At 47.5% G+C, this 11,092-nt stretch overlaps 1 protein-coding gene and 1 long non-coding RNA gene across 4 annotated transcripts in view; both read left to right on the top strand.

Moving 5' to 3' along the window:
- The window catches only part of KLHL12 (kelch like family member 12), a 56,410-nt gene that overhangs the window by 10,032 nt on the left and 35,286 nt on the right, over positions 1 to 11,092 (top strand). The gene's annotated exons all lie outside the window — the stretch shown is intronic.
- LOC109295160 lies at positions 3,441 to 6,986 on the top strand. 2 transcript variants are annotated; one of them, XR_002096683.1, is made up of 3 exons: positions 3,441 to 4,566; positions 5,282 to 5,401; positions 6,523 to 6,986. It is a non-coding gene; the product is annotated as an uncharacterized LOC109295160 (long non-coding RNA). The 2 variants fall into 2 exon arrangements; XR_002096682.1 differs by having other exon boundaries at positions 3,441 to 4,737.

Below are 11,092 nucleotides of genomic sequence, written 5' to 3'. Positions count from 1 at the left end.
TGGGCCGGCAGATGGGACCTTCCAGCCCTCGCAGGAGGGCTGTACAATATGTATTGTACAGCCGTGCTTCTCAAAGTATCTGATGTGGTGGACTGGCATTTTTTTTTCCAGTAGGCCAGGGACTGGTGCCTGGTTCAGCCGGTGACAGCAACTGCATGTAACAGCACTACACAAATGCGCGACCAGCTGTTTCTTTCTCTTTCCTCACCTCGCACCACGTGACATCACCTGGAGTGTTGGAACATAAGAACTGTGGCGATATGACATATCAATGTTATGCTTCTGAAAATATATTTCTTTCTTTCCTGGCAACTTGCTGCAGACTGGCGACCGGTGGCTCATGGACTGGCACCGGTCCGCAGATCGCCACTTTGAGAAGCACTGTTGTACAGGATTTAATTTCTCACGTTGGTCAGCAGCACTACGGGTACATGTATAATCCCCATAAACATCAAATTCTCCTACTTTTGGGAACAGTGAAAAGCAGTACAATATAGGGGAGCCATGCTTTGTTTCTAGAGAGAGCACTACTTGGAACCAATTATTTACTAGATTTCAGGCAAGTCTTGTGGGGAAGCAGATTTCTTAATGAGAACTAAAGAAAAACATTCCAGAATAGAAAAAGCATTTTTCGAATTCTGTTTACGCAGGATGGTGGGAGTATCCTCAGATTGTGATGCAACATAGAGATGCCTAAGCTAGCTAGAAACAAATTAGTTGACAGAGCAAATTTAGTGATGTGTAGCCTGTAGCTAGATAGCTTGGGTGTCAGAGGCAAGCTTGTTCAAAGATAGCTCCGATATCTCCATGTGCCAGTGCATTGTGCAATATAGACATGCCCCTGAAAGCAATTTGTGGATGTTTAGGCCTTTGTGCTGTACCAACTCTTGCAATATTGTTGCATATGAAATCAGATCCATTTTTTTTTTTATGATCCATATAAGTGAAATAAAAAGAGCAGTTCAGACAGAGCTGGGAAGTGGATTAAGAGGAGGGTGTGTGTTAGTCCTAGTGCATTCCTCTTGCTGAGATTTATACAGCCACATGAGGAATATTAGTAAGGAAGGAGGATGGTCAAGAGAGCTCTGATTCTTTCTGTCTCTCAGACTTGCCTTCACTCTCATGAGAGAGTACAAATTACCTTCTCAGGTTAAGTCAGGAGTACAGGATACCACCATAAGGACCTAAAGTGTTAGTAAACAGTAGGATGGCTAATGTTGTTATAAAGGTGCTAAGAGGGAACCTGAAAGAGTTGAATTTTACTTCGGTACTGGAAAAAGTAGCCAAAGAAATTTATTAGACACATTTAGAGAAGCTTAAAATTATAGAGACAAACCAACTTGTTTTCAGTAATGTTAGAGGTGTTTATGCCCTGTTTTACTTATTTAGGGAATTTTGGAAAAAAAAAAAGAATCTGAAGAACTGCTGGTATCCTGTTGGGCTTTAAGGCTTTAGCAAATTTCTCATGAGCAAAATAAGAAGTAAAGTCCTGTAGCAGATAAAAAGCCAGCTTGAGAGAGGAAGCAAAGTACTTCCTCTCTCAAGCTGGCTGTATCTGCTAAAGTGAAGCCATGAGGAGCCAGCTCTGGGTATGTGCAGCACTATAGCATGCTACAGTGTAGTGATCTGACAAGGTGAGGTTAGTGGGAGGCCAGTCAGTAGTGACATAGTGGGTCTGGTTAGTCAGCGATGGAGCCTCACAAACCTCTCTTCAGAAGGACCACCCATGCAAAGAAAATGAGCCACACAGTAGGAAATTAAGTTCAGTGTGGAGAAATGTGCATACGGCCTGAACTCTTCCATTCAGTGACTATTACCTTATGCGTTGCTGAGTTCCAAACTACTCGTGATGTCTTTAGTAGGCAGTAGAAACAAATGTGGGTGTCACCTCAGTTAAGATGCTATGCAGGGGTTTAAGAGCCACTAAAAGAAAAAATGTGTTGACATGTCCTGACCTCATTCAGTTTTGCACATCACAAATCCAGCAAAGATCAGTAATGAGTACAAAATGTTTAGAATGGAGATGTACAAGGAGGGATGAGAGAGGCTAGGCTTACTGAGTTTACAAAAGAAAGAGAGAGATGAGAAATGAGAGAGAATTCTAAAATGCTGACTTGACGTGAGCTGGTAGATATCTTTGCCCAAAAATGCAAGCATAAGAGACCACCTGAAATGACAATGTGGCAAATGTAAATTGATGTAAACTGCATAATTAACCTATATAATTCACTGCTGCACAGCGCTAGTCAGTGGCAGGGTGCGGGGAGCTTCTGGCTAGACTAGATAATTTACCAGACATATGAGCTGGAAGACTCTATCTACCAAACAAAGTATCTCTTTCTATCCCCTTACATGCCAGTTTAACTTTACTTAGTGACATATAGGTTGTCTCCGGGAATTCCCATCCAAACCCATAAAATATGAATTTAAAATAAAACTTTCCAGCAGTCCTTTCTTCTTTCCTATTACCTGCACTACTTTTGCTAATGCGTGCAAAAGGCATTGACTTCCATCTGTATGAAGTACAGAACAGCTACATGCTTTCTCCCAGTGTTTGCAGAGTGGGATGGTAGGTAGCAGTAGTGCCCACATTGCCTTTGAAGATCCGGAATGTCCTGATCTCCACCAAGAACATACAAGTCTGAACAGACAGAGGTGTAAAGTGTCATGGAGAAGTTGCAGCTTATAGTATTTATGATGATGAGATCTATGTGTCTGTAAGTTACTTGCTTGTTCTCTAGTACAGAAATAATTGTTTGTCTTTAACAGTATCCTTTGAACTTTAGGTGTGAAGTCACAATTTAAATACTGTAGTTACTCAAATATAAGATGAGCCTGAATAGAAGACAACCCCCAATAACTAGATTCTATAGATGGAAAATCTATAAATTGGTTATAATTTTCCAGGTATAGAATCTAAGTATTGGAGGCTAGTCTTGAATCCTCCACCCCGCACTGCTATAGCAGGGAAAGCACAGGCGGGCTGAGGAGTCAAGATGGTCCCTTTGTCCTCTGCCCTGCCCACTTCTTGCAGCCTTCCTGCACCCTTTCCTCCCCGCTTCAACTGCCCAGTCTCTGATTCTCACTTCTTTCCCTCCCCACCTTGCACAGTTAGATGCTGCTTGGGCTGCTCTGTCCCGTCTCCCCCCAGAGTACAGCACATGGAGCACAATGGCAGATCCGGCCAGGGATCCGACTCCATTTTCCAGCCGCCCCTGCCCATGTTGCTATGACTGGTTTCCATGGAGACCCCATGAGCAGCATTGCCATGACAGCATGGGTCCTGGGTTTCCATGGAGACCGGCCCCAGCAGTGCTGGCAGGGTGCACAGCTGGGTGGTGAGCTGCTCTGGGGCTGGGATCTTGCAGCAATGACAACGTGGTCCAGAGCCAGGACAGAGCTGTGATCCAGTGCCTGCATGCCCCTGCCCAGGGCATGTGGGCAACAGATAGCTCTGCCCCAGCTCCGCACGACACTGTAACTGCTGCTGGGGTCTCCATGCTGCATAGTAACTTCCCTGTACTGTTTCCTACTGTATAGATCTGTTTGGGAGAAGTAAAAGGAGAGTTTAGACATGCATAACAGTTAGCCTGTTCCAAATGTGGTTTAAACCCAAAGTGGACAGACTTACCTGCCAGTTAAACCAGTGTGAAGTTAGTGGGAATGGTTCAGAAGTATACCTGGAAAAATCAGGTTTTCTTGTGACCTGTTGGATTTTGATTTGTTCCATGTTACGTGCACATGCTAAGTGTTCTGTGACATGGCCCTCTGGGCAGCCTACAATGCAACACTCTTCACCTCCCCCACTCCTGTAAGTGGCTGCTCTGGGACACAGGTTGAACTCTACTGCCCTTAGGGCCAGCGGTTCCATTTGGTCTTTTTCCCCATTTCATGTCCCCTCCTTGGGAACAAGGGTGGGAACATTACTGCTGCCAACACTCCACTGCTCATGAAGGCACACTCCCGTTCCTTGGGCTGCTGCCTGGCAGCTTGTTGTGGTCGGCAGCTTGCCATAGCACTTGCCATAGTCAGTGACAATTTCAGCACCGTTTCGAGGAACACCTGCTTCAACCCATTTAGATACCACAGTGTCTGCTCCAGCCTTATGTCAGGCACGCCACCGGCCGAAGACAGGAAGATTGGTTCTACCTGCTCACCATTTGGAACAATGAAGAAAGCTAGTGGGCACTTCAGTCAAGCCACCGTAATCAGGCTGTGTATGAGGGCATTGTTGTGCAGATGACAGCTTGGGGAGACTGCTAGGACTCGCTGCAGCACAAGGTCAAGACCACAACCTCCAAGTTGAGTTACAGGAGGGCATAAGATGCCAGTTGTGTTTCTGGCACCTGTCAGATCACCACTACGTATCACGAGGAGCTGCTGTGAACTCTGCTGGGGAATAACTCCATTCAGCCCTGTTACACCCTGGTTGTGCCCAACCACATACACTCCAGTGCCAGCCAAGATGATGATGAGATGGAGAGATGACCCCCGCCACTGGTCTGCCATTACCAAGGGACCAGAGAAGCCAAGGTGCACAGCAGGATTCACCCACACTACTTTTGGGTAAGGAAATGGAACCCTACCTCACCCTTGCATGGGACAGCGAGGACAAGATCAACACAGAGTGGGCCTACTCCATTCCCTCAGCATCACCCTAAGACTTGGCAAAGTCTCCCCAGCACGCAGCTGCTTATTGCTTTGCCATCCCCTTCGTGCTCTGCAGCACAGCCTCAGGTACCCACAGCAGCATTGCAGCCTTCCTCCCACTGCCCTGCTACCAGTGGCTGAGACACGTGCCAAGGAGCCCTGGTGCCATCTGTCCCTAGAAGGTTTTGGTGACCCACTGTGGTGCCATGGTACATTGTAAAATACAGGGCCAGCATGACTGGGTGGGGAGGGAGGTGAATTTTGCAGCTACCATGGCTGCCCCAGTTCCCCTGTGAACCTGCAGACTGTCTCAATTTCCCCTTTGGGGGCAGTGTGTTAACAAAGGGTCCGGCTGCAAGCCATTCTGCAACTTTAATTGCATGCTATTCAGTGGCTCACTTTTTGAGAGAGCCTTTAAGTGACCTGTTTAGTGTTATGGCCCACTTCACAACTCATCTATGCTGTATGCTGATAACCAGCCTTCCCCTCCCACCCCGCCCCCCACACACACTGTTGACTGAATATTCAGGAATTCAGATAAAGGCCCAGACAAGGGTGAGAGTAGAAGGGGGAGTGATGGGGCAATCTTGGCCCTGCCCCAAATACCAACCCACCCCCTTTTTGCTTGCAGCTCTCCCATCCCCACATACCTGCCACTCACAGGTTGGGAACATCCTGCTGTTCACCATGGGATCTGTTCAGGACAAGAGACCACTCTTCTGCTCCTCTCCACCAGTCTCCTGGCAGGCATGTAAGTAGAACCTTGAATGGGGAAATGTAAATTACTGATTAGTGAGATTGGCAGCCTTATGTTATTACCTAGTAGCAAGCAGGAAGGAAGGAAGGGGAGTCGAGGTGAGCAGGGAAATCCTGTGTCATGAATGATCATTTCAGTGCATAACCCTGCCCCTCCTCCCCACCACCTTCCTCCCCTGCCTCATAGGTTTCAGCTTCCTGGCAGTGGTAGACAGGTTGACAGTCCTGGGACACTTCTTGAGGACTGGGGGGTAGGGGTGGAGACCATGTGGATGTTTGAATATTTAGGCTTCCTATTGATGTGAACAAATTCCCCAAGGCAGTCCTTCATTAATGAGGTCTAGAATGGGTGAAGAAAGTGCCTGGGACTGCTCAACCTGAGCACTGGCTACCCAATTGGCAAAGTATGAGGCAACATTGGCTGGGATACAGCAGTGGGCTGGGGAGCAGGCAAGCCATGCAGTGAGACCCTTGGATTACAGCGGTCTGTGACAGTGGGTCTGACCCTGCAGGTGGGCATGAGTAGGGGAAGACATCCCTTAGCAGAGCACTACTCCAGAGCTAGGTCGATGGGTGCTTTAATCTCAACCCAGTTGCCCCACAAGAGATACTGGTACCAGTTGCAGGTAGCCTGACAGTCTAGACCTCGTGTTGAAAAGGCTTATTCTCTTCTCTTTAAACTCTTTTCACTCAAGGGAATTGACCAACAATCATTCTCAAGTAGGGAAACAGCATAGAGGGATGGGATGTCCTGTGTCATGTAGAACAGCATATTCTGGTCCACGGTCAGTCTTACCAGGAGGTAACAGGAAAAAAAGTAGTAGTTTTGCAATGGTAAGTGCAATCAAGTATGGACAGTGAGGGGCTACCCCAGGAAGTGCTGCACATCTCACTCCACAGTGCTTGCCCTGGAAAGGTTCGAAGAGAAGGGTTAGTGGGAAAAGATACCAGTGCACAGGCTGGTCAGAGGGAGCACATGGCATCATGAATTTAGTCCTGGCAGCCAGGAATGAGAGCCAGCAAGCAGTCCCTACAACTGGTGTTGGGAGGTCTTCATCTTTATCTCTAAAGTCAGGAGTTTGCAATGAATGCCTGTTCCTCTGATCTTTTTTCTAGGGCCAGCACTTACAGCCTCCCCTGGACCCAACAGCAGCCCAAGGCCGCAACACAAAAGGGTAGCCCAGCACTGGAGGCAGCCAGCTTAGAACAAAACTGAAGATGTTAGCAGCCCTTGCCAACCTCCCAGCCGAGGGCTGCTGCTGTAGATGAGTGGAGGGGGCTCGTGGAATAATTCCAGCAGCACTCTGCCCAGGGTGCTAATTAAGGGGGAATCTCAGCTGAGCACCTCCCCCATAAAAGATGAGAACCCCCCTGTAAGATTTGAAAACCGTAACTCGGGTGGGTCTCCGATCAGGTTGCTCCTTCACTTAGGTGGACTTGTTAATCAACTGGTTTAATTTTTTTGCAGAGCCCCCATTTTCCCCCAAAGAGTGAAAGTGTAATTCGAACCTTGACTGTGCCTGCCTGATCCAGAGGCCCAGGCCAGGTGCATGTCAGTGTTCCAAGCCCAGGGGCATGTGGACACCATCCCTTGGGCTATGGATGGAGCAAAGCATGCCACATGCCCTGCCAGAGTACATTCAGTAGGGGATGAGAACCAGGCCCAGCTGGCAGCTTCCATCAAGGTGCACACAGAGAGCATCCTGGATGCTGCCTGCGCTGCATCACTCAGCAGCTACTGACACCTTCCCATTGCCGGTGGCAGCAGCATTCCCTGGCATCCCTTCTGTTTCCCATGACCTACAGGCACCAGTGCAGCTCTCCTCTCCTAGGGCAAGAGAAACCAGTCCTTACACCCAGCAATCCAGTGCCAGGATACTGTTCTTTCGAGGCACTTCGGGCAGGCCTCAGCCTCCCTGCACCACTGTGGTAGTGGCAATGTGCGTGAGTGGGGATGCCTCAGCCAAGTCCAGTTCATTCAACTCTTTGAATGTGAAGCCATGGTCCCTCAGTACTGACTACCCCACTACCCTGGGGAAAAGTGACCAGAGAGTGTAGCTGCTGTCCTTGAGCCGCCTTCAGTTTGTTAAATGTTGTTGTTTGAAGTGGGTTTTGTTCTCGTGATAAGAGATGAACTAATTTGCACTGCATGTTTAATAAAAGTTCTTATTGTTTTTCCCCAAAATAAGTTGTGTCCTTACTTCCCACTTGACTGCAGCCCCTCATCTTGCCCCCTGGCCCTGGAAGTCTAGGCGTCTAAGCTCCAAGCGTTAAGCACACTGCAAGAGTACCATCATGATTGCATGGTTTATTGGCTTCATGGTTAGGAGAGAAGCAGAAAATGTGCCTGTTCCCAAGTCCCGTCCCATTGCCCCCCCAACCCCTTCTTGCGTCTCGTCTCTGGGATTGGAAGTAGAGCCATCAGGACACAAGCATGTCCTGGTGGTTGCTGACCCTTGAGTGTATGGAAGTCCTGACAGACTGGCAACTCTCCAGTTACCATACTTCCTTTGCCCAGGCCTCATGGGAAAACTCCCCCCTTGGTCTCACAAATTTTACGAAGGGTGCAGGTAGAGAAAATTGTGTGGAGCATGATGAGCTTTGTGACATCCAGCCAGATACCCAGCGTCTCCCAGGGAGCCTTAAGGCACCCAGAGTGCACTCCAGTCATGTGGAAGCTGCTGAGGCACTGGTTAAAGAGATTCCAGTGGGCATCCACGTGGCTTGTGCGGGACTTTATGAGCCAAGGTTGGAGCAGGTATCCTGGGTCCCCAATTAGCAGGGAGGAAATCACAACCCCAGCCTTGATTCTGGGAACCTTGTGTGCAAGTCCCTTTGCTGCATCCCAGCCAGGAGGCTGGAGTTGTGGAATACCTTGGCATTGGAATATAACCCAATCGGCCATCAGTCACACCTCTGAACTGTCCCTTGGGGTCCACAACACCCCATGACACCATGGAAAAGAAGCCCTTGTGGTGGTTGTCATCTGTTTCATTGTGCAGGAGCTAGGATGGAAATGTGTGTGCTGTGAATGGCCCCAGTGCGGTTGAGAACCCCATAGGGCTGAAACCAGCCACAGCCACTCAAGGGTTGGCAAGGCAGATAAACGGTGTTCCCAGCACTTCATCACCAGATACACCTCCTGCACTGCCAAATCTGCCATGGACTTGCCCGTGCCAAACTGATCTGGAGAGCCCTCGTCCCTGATTAAGCACCAGTGCAGATTTCCATGAAGGTGGTTCAGGACCTATGGGACTTCATCCACCACTGCTTATTGTCCCAGGTGGACAGGATAATGCTCTTGCATCCATTGCTGCTTGTCTGCCTTAACCAGAAGCACCATTCCATGATTTGGAGTTGTTCTCACATCAGTTTGGAGTCGGTGATGTGCTGTACATCGTCATCTTCCGCTGCCATGTTGGTGTGCAACAACATCAACATGAAAGATTGTGGGTGTGCTTCCATTTACATTCCTCAACTACTTATGTTGGCTTGCACCTCCAGTGAGCTGTGAGCTAGTTGGCACATGCAGCTGAGAAAGCCAGGGAAGGCCCACAACCTCTGCCTAGAGCAGCACTCCTGAGACTGAAGCCACCATAGCTGTGCACAGAGGAGGACTTGCACAGTCACCACCTGGTAAGGCTCCATCTTCAGCTTCCTGCGTCTGGAGTGAATCTGACCTGCCTCCCCAGCACAAGAGTTAGTGAGGGCATTGGGGGTCGTCTTTGTGGCCGTCCAGTTGGCTCTTTCCTGTGTGCTCAGGAATCCTTAGGAGATTCTAGAGACTTAGCTACTGTGGTGGAGGCTTTTTCTGCCCCCTTGTAACGTGTCCTCACCTGGACTGAGGAATGGTGAGCACTTTGGGTTGGATTTGGACCGGTGTGTGTTTGTATGATATGCATACAGATCTGCTGGGTCCAGACACTGGTGACCCAGAGTTTCTCCTTAAGCCCGAAATGTTAATCGGTGTCTTCGGTATACACAGATGTAACAATTGTATCGGTATAAAAAAAATATAAGCTCTTATGACGATGCTTCCCAAAAATTTTTTAGCGTGATCCCATTTCCTCAGCGTGGCCCCCCATCTCCGTGACCCCATCTGCTGATGTTGTGACCCCCATTTGGGTTTGCGACCCACAGTTTGGGGACCACTGTCTCATGATGCTGCTGTTATATCTGCCTAATTCTGTAGTGATGCAAATGTAGCAAATCCTCTTGTGGTTTAACTCTGCTTCATTCAGGTCCTAATTGGAACAGTTTAACTCATTTGCAAATACCGGTACAGGATGGTGCATATGTAACGGTTGCAGTGTAGCAGCAGATGTGCACACCCCAGTTGCAGCTCCCTCCTTTTGAGTAGCTAAAATGTATGTTGTTCATATCCCAAGTCCCTCCGACAGGGCCTGTCTGTACTGTAGTCTCTCATACAGTTGAAAGAATATTGTCAGCACTTAATGAGGTACTATATCCATGTGTATGCTCTGATTTTGTGCAATGTGTTCCATATTTGCATGAAGCCTATAAAATGGAAGCAAATATGGTGTACCTAGAAACTAGTCAGTGGTTTATACCAAAGAGCAACTTTATTGTCAAAAATGATGAGATTCACTGCTGAACAAATTTGCTAATATTATGTTTATTTTTATTTTGAAAACTCACAGTAAATGCATGCAGTAATTTTCAGACCTGAGTAAAATATATACCTCTTGTATGATAAGTTTACAGTATAAATGTGTGCAGGCAGGGAGATGGACTAGACGACCTCTGGAAGTCCATTCCAGCCCGACTTCTCTCTGATTCTGTGAATACAAATCAAGAAATCCTGACCAATCCAAATGAACTTTTTATTTGGCTTTCCTCAAAATGAGTTTGGGACTGCCAGATTTGAAAAGTTTTGAAAATGACCCTTCCTACAAAACGAAACAAAGCAACAAACCCCCCTCCCCATCTTTTGGTAGCTAATTAAACATTAAAGAAACATTTTAAAGTTCACAGAATCAGATTGCATGGATCTGAAAATTGTAAGTCTTTTGCTAGATGACCCAACTCCTCTTCCAGGCTAAGTTTGTCAGCGTGCATGTGCTTGTCATGCTGCCTCTTATCCTTTCTGCTTTTATTGTTTGTCAATGTGCGTGTGCTTTGTCGTGCTGTGTTTTATCCCTTCTGCTTTTATTGTGTGTCAATCTGGCGCGCTCTGAGTTTGTTTCTGGCAGTAGAAAATGCATTGTGGAGACGGGGGCAACAGCCCATTTGTGGAGAGGAGTTTTACTAGCTCATGCATTGAGGTTATGATGCTGCTACAAACCTCGTTTCAGAAGTTGTTTCTTACCATGAGGACACTATATAAATACTAGTATTGTTTGTTTCCACAGATTGAAGTGTCCTGTAGCATTTAACACTTTTCCCAGGTATTATTTCAGTGTAGCTGTTATTCCAAGGAAAAGATGATGTTGGCATAGTACAAACTTTAGAGGGAGCTGAAGTAAATCCCCATCTCAAAAGCATGAAAGAGCATAATCTCTTCTTTTTCAAATGCTCCTTGCTTATCTGTTTCATAGATGCTTTCCTTTGAGTGACAGGTCATAGAATCACAGAAATGAAAGGCTGGAAGGGGCCTTAAAAGATCGAGTCCAGCCCCCCTGCTCTGGGCAGCAATACTGCTGAGATCGAATGATCCTGGCAAGGT

This window comes from Gavialis gangeticus, unplaced genomic scaffold (genome assembly GCF_001723915.1).
Source record: "Gavialis gangeticus isolate Ggan-Ray unplaced genomic scaffold, GavGan_comp1, whole genome shotgun sequence".
Lineage (NCBI taxonomy): Eukaryota > Metazoa > Chordata > Crocodylia > Gavialidae > Gavialis > Gavialis gangeticus.
This window is presented reverse-complemented; position numbering and strand designations above follow the sequence as displayed.